Source organism: Homalodisca vitripennis, chromosome 5 (genome assembly GCF_021130785.1).
Source record: "Homalodisca vitripennis isolate AUS2020 chromosome 5, UT_GWSS_2.1, whole genome shotgun sequence".
Classification (NCBI taxonomy): Eukaryota; Metazoa; Arthropoda; class Insecta; order Hemiptera; family Cicadellidae; genus Homalodisca; species Homalodisca vitripennis.
In genome coordinates, this window is record NC_060211.1 from 25259630 (window position 1) to 25272819 (window position 13190).

Below are 13190 nucleotides of genomic sequence, written 5' to 3' on the forward strand. Positions count from 1 at the left end.
CATAAATAATAATGGGATGTACATTGAGGAGCTAAAATGTGTAAAACATTTTTGATAGTGCAGAAGCTCCATCAGTAATTTATGTAAATTACCACTAAGAAGGTTAAAGTAGAGGCATAAATAATAATGGATGTCAATTGAGGAGCTAAAATGTTGTAAAACATTTTTGATAGAGCAGAAGCTCCATCAGTAATTTATGTAAATTACCACTAAGAAGGTTAAATGGCATAAATAATAATGGATGTCATTGAGGATCTAAAATGTGTAAAACATTTTTGATAGTGCAGAAGCTCCATCAGTAATTTATGTAAATTACCACTAAGAAGGTAAATGGCAATAAATAATTTAATGGATGTCATTGAGGAGCTAAAATGTGTAAAACATTTTTGATAGTGCAGAGGGGGGAGCTCCATCAGTAATTTAAAAAAAAAATGGAGTAAATTACCACTAAGAAGGTTAAATGGCATAAATAATAATGGATGTCATTGAGGAGCTAAAATGTGTAAAACATTTTTGATAGTGCAGAAGCCTCCATCAGTAATTTTATGTAAATTACCAACTAGAAAGGATGTAAATGGCATAAATAATAATGGATGTCATTGAGGAGCTAAAATGTGGTAAAACATTTTTTGAATAGTCCAGAAGCTCCATCCATTAATTTATGTAAATTACCACTAAGAAGGTGTAAATGGCATAAATAATAATGGATGTCATTGAGGAGCTAAAATGTGTAAAACATTTTTGATAGTGCAGAAGCTCCATCAGTAATTTATGTAAATTACCACTAAGAAGGTTAAATGGCATAAATAATAATGGATGTCATTGAGGAGCTAAAATGTGTAAAACATTTTTGATAGTGCAGAAGTTTCCCATCAGTAATTTATGTAAAATTACCACTAAAGAAGGTTAAATGGCATAAATAATAATGGATGTCATTGAGGAGGCTAAAATGTGTAAAACATTTTTGATAGTGCACGAAGCTCCATCAGTAATTTATGTAAAATTACCACTAAGAAGGTTAAATGGCCACTAAATACTAATGGATGTCATGAGGAGCTAAAATGTGTAAAACATTTTTGATAGTGCAGTAAGCTCCATCAGTAATTTATGTAAATTACTACTAAGGAAGGTTAAATGGCATAAATAATAATTGGATGTCAGTTGAGAGGAGCTAAAATGTGTAAAAAAATAAAAAATACATTTGTTGATAGTGCAGAAGCTCCATCAGTTAATTTATGTAAAATTACTACTAAGCAAGGTTAAATGGCATAAATAATAATGGATGTCATTGAGGGGGAGCTAAAAATGTGTAAAACATTTTTGATAGTGCAGAAGCTCCATCAGTAATTTATGTAAATTACTACTAAGAAGGTTAAATGGCATAAATAATAATGGATGTCATTGAGGAGCTAAAATGTGTAAAACATTTTTGATAGTGCAGAAGTTCCGTCAGATGGTGGCTGTGTCGAAAGTTTCTCCAGCCAGCCAGAATTATGCTTTAGTAATAAATATGATTTTATATTGATGTGAAGAAAATTATCACCTTACAACATATAGAAATTTTACTGTCCAGTGCATATAATGATGATTTGTTACAACTCGTGCATAGATTTAAATGGAATACTGGGTATTAGTTTTATATGTACGAGGTGTGTCCAAAAAGTATCCGACCTTGACGTCTGGCATGAACTGACGTTACTCTGCGGCAACGGCAATCTGGTCCCCTTCAAAGTACTCCTCTCCACAATCCACTACCTTATTCCAACGCTCCTCCCACTTCCGGAAACACTCCTTAAATTCATTTTGCGGAATGGCTAACAGGTCCTTCGTCAAATTTTGTTTTATTTGTTCAACATCGTCAAATCTTTTTCCTTTCAAAGGAATTTTTAATTTCGGAAATAGCCAGAAGTCACAAAGAGCTATGTCAGGACTGTAGGGAGGCTGTCGTAATTGGTTGATGTCGTGTTTGACCAAAAAACGCTGAATAAGATTTCCTTAGGACCTGAAGATAATATTCCATATTCACTGTCTGGCCTCTTGGAGCATATTCGTGATGAACAACGCCGTCCTGAAAAAAAAAAACTGTCAGCATTGTCTTGACATTGCTTTGACTTTGTCTTGCTTTTTTCGGCTGTTGCTCTTCGCGAGTTTTCCACTGTGAAGATTAAGCCTTTGTTTCAGGGTCGTAGCCATATGTAAGCGTGTAAAATGTTACAAACTGGCGATTTTGGTATTCCTAAATCTTCTTCCAGCTCTCAGACAGTCAATTTCCATTAATTACTGCACGAACACGTTCAACATTTTCAGCGTTTCTGGCCGTTGAAGACCTGCCAGATCGGTCATCACTCTCCACTGATATGCAGCCATTTTTAAACCGCCTAAACCACTCTTTTATTTGTGTATCGCCCATAGACACGTCACCGTAAACTTTCCGTATCATAGTAATCGTCTCTGATGCTGAATGGCCAAGTTTTTGGCAAAATTTAATGCAAATGCGCTGCTCAACACGTTCAGTCATATTGAAATGTGATGCGCACATGGCAGTACTGTACGGAACAGATCGCTGAGACTCACTGAGTGACCGGATCGTATTCAATGCCTAATATGGGAAGGAGTAGGCTCGCCCCTCCCCTCCAATAACCGGTTCGAGCCGGTCCGTTACGCCGCGGCCGCCTACTGGTCGGCGGTCGGATACTTTTTGGACAGACCTCGTAATTCACCAGTGTTTACACTGTTGCTGCTTTTGTACATCCAAGAAATTATTAATTTGAATTTCTTAAGAAAGTATGTTGGTAAAGCTTCTGTTACACTTTTTTTAACATATCAAGAAAATAAAATCTGTATCTAAAGTTTACATTGTATTTGAGTCTACCTCCTCACAGTTGAGTGTGATAATGTGTTATAAGCAGGAAAATTTCAACTCTTTTCGTACTCGTTTAGCCACGTCTGATCTGATGTACAAGGTGTGTTTATAAAGTAACAGGTTTGAAGAGTCCAATTCTCCATTTTTTTTATTGTGTTTGTACTCATGCTCCTGAATTATAATAACATTTTCAGCTGTATTTATTGCTCACTAAGGTTAGACGTGTTTTATGAATTCATTAATTTTTGTTTGTTTGAAAAATGGATCAAAGAATTTGGATCAAATTTTGCGTGAAAATGAAATAAAAAGTAACAAAGTGAGGACAATGTTAAGAAAGGTGTATGGTCAGACTGCTATATAATTAAAACAAGGTTTATACAACTGTATAAATGTTTCAAAGACGGCTGTGAAGACATTGAAGATGACAACGAATCATCCCGTTGAAGGCATTCTGGATCGTTGAAACAAAAAAAAGGCTCGACAATTTAGTGGACATGAAGATTATGCTCAATGTGTTCTTCAATTTTAATGGCATAGTGCATCATGAATTTTTACCACAAGGTCAATAAGGAGTACTATCTGCAAGTTTAACGCAGTTTGCACGAAGCAATTCTAATAATTCATGGTTTTTGCACCATGACAATGCACCTGCTCACACTTCATTGCTTGTTCATGATTTTTTGGCCAAAAACAGTACTGTAATGATACTCCAACCTCTATATTCCAGTGTCATAGATGACATTAAAAGGGCATCTCTGAAAGAGCGGTTATTCTAAAGATCAAGTTTGAGAACTGTTTTGAGGATTGGAAGAAGCGCTGGCACAAGTGCATAATATCTAATGGGGACTATTTTGAATATAACATTAATGTAGATCAATTAAATGAATATCTTTTTCAAAAAATGAAAATTCCCTTTACTTTTTTGACATTCCTTATGAGGCACATCCAGAAAGTAACTGTACTGATACTCTCACAGCTGTAGGGAATACTTTTTTGACATGTTGGCAACACTGCCACATAGCCTGACCGCTCCCCTTCAAAGTGAGACCAATCCAAGGTTAGTGGGTTGAAAACTCTTGTCACAAGAGCATCTCTCGTGAAGAATGTCAATCCTATCTCTCACCTAGTGGGAAATTCATGTTGTCTGGTGTCACGAGTTTAAAGATGGCCGTACATGACGTTCAGAGGAGCGGAAAACCTTCAATTGTGGCTGATGAACTTGTGGAAAAAATCGAGAATGCAGTCCATGACGATCGCAGATTAACGTTAGATGAACTCTCTGCGATGTTTCCACAAATATCCAGATCCCTGATACACGAAATAATCACAGAAACTCTCGGATATCCGAAATTGTCTGCGAGGTGGGTCCCAAAACAGCTGACAGAACAGTACAAGTTGAATCGAGTGCAGAGCTCCAAAGAGTTTTTGGAACGCTACGAACTCGAAAGTGATGATTTTCTCTACTCTATTGTTACTGGAAACGAAACTTAGGTTGCCCACTACATGCCTGAAACTAAGAGGCAGTCTCAGCAATGGTGTCATACCTTGTTACTTTCTGCCAAGAAATTCTAAACCACAATTTCAACCTAAAAAATTATGGCATCCGTGTTTTGGGACCATAAAGGCATAATTTGTTTATCCGTGCTTGTTTATTCCCCCCCCCTCCAAAATATCAAATTCACAGCATTAAGCAGACTCAGAACTTTTTCAATTAGTACATTAGTCAACACAAAACTTTGGCAGGTTTTACACCCTGCAGCAAAATAAAACCTCCAAAGGCCTGCAATTTTATACTGCATTTTTTCCAATTTTGAATATACAATATATCACTTTTAATAAAAGAAAAAGGGAGAATATTTACCCTTGCACCGAAATCCAGTCTAAATTGTACATCTACGCCTTCAACTTTCATAGTACCATTCATGGATCTAGAATCTTGATTCATGGATTCGTAATAAAAATTTTACCTTGTTCACAATTAAAAGCCAAGTCCTGACATTGTTTCAACTGTTGGTTGTATGTTACTAATTTACTCCTACACATTGATGCAAAGTCATTAAGCTTTTTAATTTTGTTGCACATTTTACCATGAGCAGAGCATACTGCTTGTTCGCAATGAAAATAACCACATTTTACACAAGTGATATTAGGTAGCTTAGAGTTTATTATTGACTCAGGCTTATTTTGAAATGTAGCGAACCCGACTTTAAGAAAACAACAGGAACTGTTTTTTAACTGTATTTATACTATCATCTTCAGTTTCTCACTCATTTTCACGATTGTCTGTAGATTTCTTCAAGCCATTCATTTTAACTTGGTTTTCATTTTCCCTTTTGTCCATTAACACATCTACTTTTAGCAGCTTCAACTGATTTGCAGAATGATATAGGGGCCATACAAGTTTTGAAAATTATACAATAACATTGAATAAATAAATTAACTAATAGGTTTACAAACATCATTTCTAATTGAATGTAACTTATCCAATTCCATGTTTTTACAAACTACTTTATACAGGTATTATAATAATGATTTTGATCTTGCAAAGTTTCAAGATGAAGGAATTTCTATAGGTCTAAAGCATCACAATACATATTAATATGACAACCATTACAGATGTCATACCATCAGTATTGTACAAATTAACGTTCTAAACCAATTATGCGCCTTCAATTTTATTATTTTGTGGTGACAACCACATAGAAAATCTGCCATTCCTCTATCTAAGCCGGAAAATATATTTTATCCATAAATTTATTCATAGACCATGAATACAAGAATACCACGATACAAGAAACCAAGAGGAAAATTAATTTTGAATAGTGTGCCTAGAGCAAGTTATGTTTTCTTATAAAATGACTAGACACAGCTTTTAACAAATGTTAATATGTGGCCTAGGCTGGTAAAAAATTGAGCTTAGGGTGAAAATTAGTTTGAGACACACCATTAGTTACAACCGCTCATAGAAATGCATTCTTAGTGATAAAACATAAATTAATATATTAAAGTGAGATTTAAAAACACATATATCTACTTAAAATAAGCTTTGTATCATTGTAAATATAACATATCTATGTTTTATTAATAACAATAATTAGAGAGAGGAGATTGTCAGAAAATATCCACTAAAGGATCAACAAAACACTACTGACATTATCACAACATAAAAAATGTGAGACGAAAATTCGGTAAAAGCATAGACAACCACTGATTTCTCGAAACTGGAAATGGACAACGTCAAAATACTATATTACAAGTAGAATATGAGGTTGATACTTCTATTCTCTTAGAAGTCTGATACAAAACAAACAGTGTGGAGGTTGGCCAGCTAAGGCTATAAATGTTGAGATGGCATGATGCCGCCCAGCCTATAGAACAGCTTAAACGAGGGTCTTATGGTAGTTGGCTTATGGTACAGAAATTATATCACTAAATTATAGGTGTGTGTAAGTACTGTACAACTTAGAATGTATGTGTAAATTTTAAACACAATTCCTGTGTTATTGCATAGTTCTATACGTCTGTGTGTAATTTTGGAACAAAATACAGTTGTGGGATCTGGAAGTTATGGTCTATGGAAATGTGAACAAATCCAGAAATTCTGTCTTGAAGGTTATTTCAATAGGTATATTTCTATGAGATCTTACTAGTGTAACACAAGCAAAGGTGTCATTTTTCACAATCCAAAATACTAGTTTTAAAATCCCAGGTTGCAAGACATAACCTGAGAGAAGCGGCTTTCAAGAATCCATTTCTAGGATCCACTTGTTCAGCAACTTGAAAAATCTCCGGAAGATACCAGAGCATAAAAAATTAAAAACTGCTTTGGTATGTTTATGATATAAACCATTACAAGAGATGTAAAAAAGTGTGCCATTATGGAGGTAAATTTGAAAAATAAACAAAATTATTCTAAGTATTTCTTCTTCCTAAAAATACTACAGGCTGAGAACTTTCAGCCTTTTCTCCTATGAATTTACTTCACATACTACTTGAATTAATTTTTCACTCACACTCAACAGAACCTTGACAATCAAATTTTAAGGAATTTTCTTTAAAATGACAATGATGGCTGAACACATTCAATATTTGGAAAAATGATATCTGAATGGATTTAGATACTTTGAAAATTTGGTGGTAAATAAATAAAAGTCTATTTGCCATGCGGATTGCGAAAGATGACACAGTTCACTTAAATTTATGATCTAGGCAAAGTCTTATTCTATTGATAGAGGAATAAAAAGTCTTTGAAGTCTTTCCTGCATCATTTTTGTACAATTATAATTTTTAATTAACTTTAGTTTAGAGAAACTGCGTTCACCACTAGCAATAGACACAGGTAATGTCAACAAGATTCGTGTATGAACAAATCGTAAAGCTATTTGTACTTTTTCCCAGTTAGGTCCATTTGCAGTCCATTGACGCTCATAGGTTTTAAGTACTTGTTTTATGCATTAAATTTCTAACACCTGACGAAGAGGGTAGATTTCAATACTCAAAACGTAGTGTTTTGCATTTTGGCAAATGTTCAAAATCCTGAATTTTTTAAAGTATTTTGAAGTAGTGTATGTAATCGCCTAATGAACTCCAGTGTCTGTTTGATCAGGAAAATTATGAGTTAACAGTATAATTACTATTCAATTTCAATAACCATTTCATTTCAAAAAAACTATTTTGATTCTGAAATTCTAATAATTAACAGTAAAAATATGAAGTTTGAAGTATTCCCATATATCTACTAATGTGGGCGGCCTAATACAGCACAAGGTAAAGGATGCATACAGATTAATAAGAAATTAAGAGGTAAAACTCATGATGACAAATTAGATTTATTTTTAAATTACGCTCTACCATACATACATTTCACCCACCAGCTCTCTCTAACTCAATGTAAGTATATACATTTTGTAGGACTGAATATATGTAACACAAATTAATCAGTTATACCATACTTATACTTATAATGAAATAGTTACAATGGTCTGTACTGTTTGAGAGTAATGAAAGCAAACCTAAACGAATCTAAAACCAGACCAAACCATAATGTTTAAGGAATACACTGCAATATTCTATAATGGTTAATTTTTTTTAACTTTGCTGTTCTGTTTTACAACAAAAAAAACAAACAAAATATAAATTTTAAAACATTTGTATGAAATAAAATTATTTTTCTTATAGGGAATTAAATTATAAAAATCAAACAAAGTTTTAAGAAAATATATATTTTTTATGAAAAAGCAGCTTGCTTTTCGAAAGTTTTTTTAATAGTCATTAGAAAGGGCATTTCCCATAACCTGTTGTGTTATTTAAAAGAATATTTCTGATTATAAAAATATAATAATCATACCATATAAAATTTTTTTCATCAAACCCAATTTTAGTTGAAAATGTCTGGAAAGGTCGTGTGCAGAAATACATGAATTAGGTTATATGAATTATTAAATAATCTTTATAAACAGAAAATTACTTTTCTGGAATATTATGTATATCTTCCACTTTTTTTGTTTTTAATGGCAATAATCCATAGATTTAAAGTTTGTATCAAGTTACTTCAAAACAGACTCTGGGTTACTTACTTTAATCAAAGGAGTTGATTAAAAAGCAAAACATTTTATCACTGAAGCTCTCTCTACTTTACTATTACATAAACAAATTTTACTTATGACTTGCATTCTTCCTGTACATTGCATGGGTGGTAAATGGATCGTTAGTGTGAATTAAACAGCAATCTTTGGACCTTAAATTTATGAATTAATCATCAGTACAGAGTGATGAGTTATTATCAGTAAGTTTATTACGCTATTTACAGTCTTGTATGGTACATACATCTACACATAGCAAAGTAGCTAATAAACAAAATACCTGAAACAATTTTGTTTAGTTCAAACAAGAAATGTTAACAAACATGTGAAAATATTAAAAACTTTCCATTGTAACATACAAATGTGTGTAAATTTCCAAAAATAGCCTCAGTCTTATGTTTATCATTACATAATACACATTTCTTCACTTATAAACTTAAACGGCATACTTTTAATTTAAGTTTATTTTATTCTGGCTGCCTGAAAATAATTGGTAGTAATATATTTGAAAATGATCAATGAAATACTTGCATATTGAATTTCCTATTTTGTTTCAGACTCAAACACTGCAGCTTGATTTCTTGAGCAAGATTTTGCCAAACTATCACCACCTGCGGAAACCTAACAAAACGTCTGCTGCTGCAGCAATTACTTCTAAGTAATTTGAATTCTTCTTAAAAACAGATAATGTTGGTGGAAGATATTTATTTGAAGCATTAATAATTTATTTATACTATTTTTATACATTCGCTTGAGTCTCATATATTACATCATAATAAATAAATAATACAATCTGAGTGAATAATTGATAACCTGTCTAAACTAACAGATTTATCATGTTAGTGTCAATAACATTTATTCCCATCCAAAGAGTTAAGATGAATGGTTATAAAGATAACAAAGCTACTTGTCCCACCTCCATTAGCTCCCTGATGAGTAAACTAAGATGGCTGTTAACTCAATACAATGTGTAGTGAGTGATATTAAGTTTATAAAATGATGAGTTTTCAGAAATAAATGCTTAAAAGTCTCAGAATGTCTTTGCCAATAATTTATTAACATTAACGTATTTGATTGGTTTTTGCAAAAGCCTCGGTTTTTGAGGGCACAAATAAAAGTAAGGGAGGCGCAAAGGTCCTTTTAGGACTAAGTGCGGGGACAAAGTGTCCTCTTCCCTCAGAAGGGAAAAAAAAAAAAAAAAAAAAAAAAAAAAAAAAAAAAACGTACAGGAAAAGTTTTTTATATGTAGGTAAAGATTTTAGAAAACTTACTTGATGATAAAAATATAAAACATATTTTATGCCTGTGGGGCATAGTACGAGTCCTAGTGTCCGCAGTATCTTGAATGTGGAACAGCACAATACCGCAGTGTTAAGATGAATAGAAACTTCAAGTGAATTGTACATAATAACATACGACTTGATTCAAGCTTAACATTGAATGCTTCTATTGATATGAACCATACCATGGTTAAGTTTCTGTATCGCCGGTAAGATGGCTAGTAAGCACACTTGTACAGTACATAATTACTATATTTACATTACTTTGGGGGGATTTTTCACTGCTGTGTTTGAATTATGAGTGAATATTTACATTTTTGCTTGTTGTTCAAATCACTTACATTCGCTATGCACAAGAAAGATTGCCATAAAACTTGTATTTAAATATATATAGACACACACACACACACACCAGTTTCACTGTTGCTGTCTTTTGTAAATATATAAATAATTGTGTAAAAAGGTTTTTTTTCATATATAGAAGAGAAGATATAGTCTCTTCTGTTAGTTGAATCGTGTTTTATAAGTATTTGGGTGGGAAACTATTTGTGTAAGCTAGGTTTTCCTACATAGACAGCTAGAATTTTCCATTTATAAAACATATTTGCTTCATTTTCATTATAAAAAAATTCAGGCACAAGGATATTTTAAATTTGAATTGATCACTATCTTAAACTGCCTTCAGATTACAACATCTAAGTTTCACTGTTAATTTTATTTCATAAAATCCTTAAAACTACGTGTAATTTTATGAGAGTTTACATTTATAATTTGTGACGGGTTCAAAATTTGGTATTTTGGAGTTTATAAAAATCTTGTGATATTTATAGAAAAATGTAGTTTTGTTCCACACAGAGGTACACATAGTTGGTTTTTTTTAGATACGGTCCTTAAAAACCATAATTTATTCATCCTGTATATTTCAAGATTAAAATCTTTTATTGGATATTCTTCCGCTTTATGATCATTAAAATCCTATTTCAAGTTTTTTCTACCATATTAACTTTTAAGTGCATTGTTTGAATTCTATTAAATTAGTTGTAAAATAAATTGAATTGTTGATTTCTTTACTTTATACATTTGACTCCATCAATTGTTATGATCATTGTAATTTTTTAATAAAAGTTATATTTGACAGTATAGTGCAACCTCGTAAGTTGGATTAGATGGGTCTGCAGCCGATCCAACATAACAAAAATCTGGGTTAATTTAAGAATGTTGAAAAAATAAACAACCCAATATTATTTATTGTGGAAAAACGCTTAAAATACACAGTACAATAAAGTATAATAGTGTATAAAATTTAATTTTTCTAAAAGAATTTTGTTAATTTGAGTTGTCAGCTTTGAATGCTGTTTCCGTGCGGTCATGCATCATCCTTTTCAACATGAGAAGCTCGGCCGGTGTCTCTTCTTGTTGCTTGAAATAAACCATTAACTCACCCAAATGAGACGCTGCTTCTGCTTGGCTTATAGCTATATATTTTCAGTGTTTTCTTCGTCAGTATTCACCCTGGTTACCCGGAGATCCAACATAAAGGGATCCGACTTAACAAGGTTGCACTGCATTGTTAAAAAATGTAAAAGAAAATAATTGTTATTTACATATATTGTTATTTCATGTATCAAATTTTGTAGTTTCTTTCAATAATATTAGTTCAGTCACAGTACTGAGCAAACGGATGCTGGATACTTTGGTGAAGTCCAGCTCCATGCTCTTGCAACAAAACTGCATGATGATGGTGTCAGTTTCTTCGTCCTCAGCTTTGGTAGACATGGAAGTTGTTTCGCCTGAGGTACTGTTCGAGGTGCTCCATCCTGCCAGCATGCACCTCCTCTATTTTCTTCATACAAGTTTTAAGCATCATAACCTCTTCACTCAGCCTAGAAATATTGATTTGCTGCATTCAGGGCATCCTAAACTGCCCCGATCTCAATTGTTAGCTTTGAAATTAGAACGTCAATTCCATCCGTGCATATAAGGTATTGGTTGATACAAGTCTCAATAGTCATAGATCTTTTGTCTGCTTTACCTTCAGGCATTGCAGGTGACAGGAGAGCAGATGTGAAGGTAAGGAACACACTAACATTATATTATCAGCAGTCTGTAGAAACATACACTTCACTTCAATTCAGATGGCGTTGAACATCAATTTGATATTTTATAATTGAATCAGTGGACTTGATTATAGTTTGTACAGATTAGAAACTGATTTACAATCCAACTCTCTTTATCAATAATGTTTTAGACAACTAGTACTGAAAACATCTCAAAAATATAGTACAAAAAAGCTAGAGCCTGTATGGACACATGATTACAAGCTTTATTTGTCTATCACATTAATTTAACAATGTATGACAAAGGTCAAAAGATTTTATACCCCATGTTCAGAGTGTCTGTTGTAGGCTGTCAAGAGTAATTTTTTTGCTGCGCCACCTAAAGAAACTTGTTCCCAAAGATTATCTTAAATCCGCATATTATGCATTTTTTCATAGCATCATATCATATGGAATCACCATATGGGGTAACAGTCATGATATTCATAAAGTATTACTGTTACAGAAAAAGGCTGTTAGAATTTTAGCAGGAGTCTCCTCCTTAACTACATGTAAACCTATTTTTGCAGAGGAAGGTATTCTAACTGATATCAACCTTTATATTTATTCATGTCTGATTAAATTAAAACAGAATCTTGGCGACTTTTCTCTTAAAAATGACATTCATCACTATCCTACTAGAGGCAGCTTATATTTAGATCAGCCCTACTGCAGATTAAGTAAAACACAATCTATGTATTCTTTTATTGGTATCCGTTTGTTTAATAAACTACCTCTTACCAGTCATAACATTAGTCTTAGTAAATTCAAATCAGTGATGTATAGATGGCTGTTAACTAGACCTTTTCATAGTATAGATGAATACCTGACACTCTCTTCTTCTTGATACGTTATTTTTTAACACTCTTAACAAAAACAAAACCTTGGCCATTCGAAAAGCAACATGAGCAGTATGAGTAACCAACCCATCTTGAATATTAATACCCAGAAACTTGGTGGATTTAAAACTATCTACGTTAATACAAATAATAAATTTAAGATCAATGGTTTATCTTGATTCAAAGTTTGTTTACAGCACACCAGTCAACAATCACACCAGTTATTTCTTTCAGTAATCTACGATTATCAATTTCCAAGTCACTACAAACATTCAAAACTCGGAAATTGGTAAATCGAAAAAAAGATTGTCTGCAAACATATCTACATGTTTCATTTCTTGCTAATTTAATTTACACTACTCTTGAAGGCATCTTTGGAAGTAAATAGTTAAAAAAAATTCAAATAACATTACAATATTATTTTTGAATGTCTTTTCTGAAATATTAATAGATGACTAATATAGCTGCTACTGTCTTGAAATATTTCTGTGATATTAAAAATGTTAACATACACATCTCAAATAAATTCT